Raw genomic sequence first — 1,532 nt, forward strand, 5'->3', positions numbered from 1 at the left:
ATGGCACTGCGTAAATGTGAAAACTTGTTGGTCTTAAAATAACTCAGGATAGTACTTTTGGCAAACTCTTAGCCAAGGCTTCTTCATGGTGCTGTTGTAAGATGGTATCCTCTTTTCTTGTTTATATGCTCATTTTGTTTGTTGTTGCTATTGTTTAAAACTTTCAGATGCAAATAATGTATATCTGAGTTTCAATATGTTTGTATAGTATATTTTTCCAACCTCCCTTGCACTGCTCTGGAACCAGCTGAATCTTACGTACTACTTTCATTTGTTGTCTCGATATTAATTTAAATCTGTAAATAATTGCTTCACTGTGATGTGATGCAGAACTGAGTGTTCTTTTGTGACTAAGAATGGTAGGTAGATCAGCAATTCCAGATCAGTGTAAAATGAACCATTTTTTTTTTATCAATTTCAAACTTGCAAGTTAGAAAAATAAAGCAGTTGCTATAAAATAGGAAATATTTATTTGAAGAATCACTTGTGGATATCCAGTGGCTAAGAAGCATCTTTTTGGCCCACAGTTAAATACACCTCTATCTTAAGCTTAGAAAATTATAGTCATTCCAAGGCTGACTGGCTATTCCTTGTAATCCTGCCTATATTTGAAGACGTATTTTAACATAAAACATGTTTGTTTTACCAATCAAGATACAGGATAAATGGTAAAAAAGGAAACCCTTAACACAGTGGCTCGACCAAGAGAAACCCTGCCTTCTCTCTCCTAAAACAATCTGATAGTCATCCATTGACTTGAATTTTAGCGTATGCCTGCCTCTAGTTCCCAGGGACCCTGCAAGAGCAGTCTTTGGGTGATAAGCCTTGTGCCAACTAAAACGGCACCACTCTGGGAGGCTGATATTGGGAGACAAAATGGCCATTGTCACACACACAGTGTCTCACTTAGACTTTACGGCAACCCCGTAAGAGAGGTATTATTGTCTTTCACTTATAAATGAAGAAACCTATTGCTTGGAGGGTTGAAGTACATAACTGAAGTTTGTAAACCTGAAGAGCAGGACAGCCACCTTGATGCCCAGATCTGCTTGACTCTAAGGAGAATAAATCTGGTGTGGAATGAAAAATGTGAGCTTCTTACTATGGTTTTGAAATATATGCAGTTGATGTGATGACTGAATCCTGCCCATCTTGTTACCTGTAACACATATTTACATGTAATCAATGAGTGTAAATTTGTTGCAGCATGAATAAGAAACCACTGTTGTCGCTTTAATGTCTTCCCCCCAAAACAAAAAACAAAAAAACAAGACAAAAACACAAAACAAAACATTAAAACAAATTAAAGGAAATAAAAGACATACCAGATAGGTTATGATGAAAACACAAATGCAAATCACTGGCTCAGCGGATTTTCAAAAATCCAGTGGACTGAGGAGTACAGTTCATTGGAGCCCTATTTGATATCATCTAAAGCTGAAGTGTATTTGAAACAATGCATGATGGGCCACCTCAAGAAATAGCGATCTCTCTCACTCTCTTTCTTTATCACACACACACACACACACACA

The sequence above is a fragment of the Panthera leo genome, chromosome F2 (genome assembly GCF_018350215.1).
Source record: "Panthera leo isolate Ple1 chromosome F2, P.leo_Ple1_pat1.1, whole genome shotgun sequence".
Lineage (NCBI taxonomy): Eukaryota > Metazoa > Chordata > Mammalia > Carnivora > Felidae > Panthera > Panthera leo.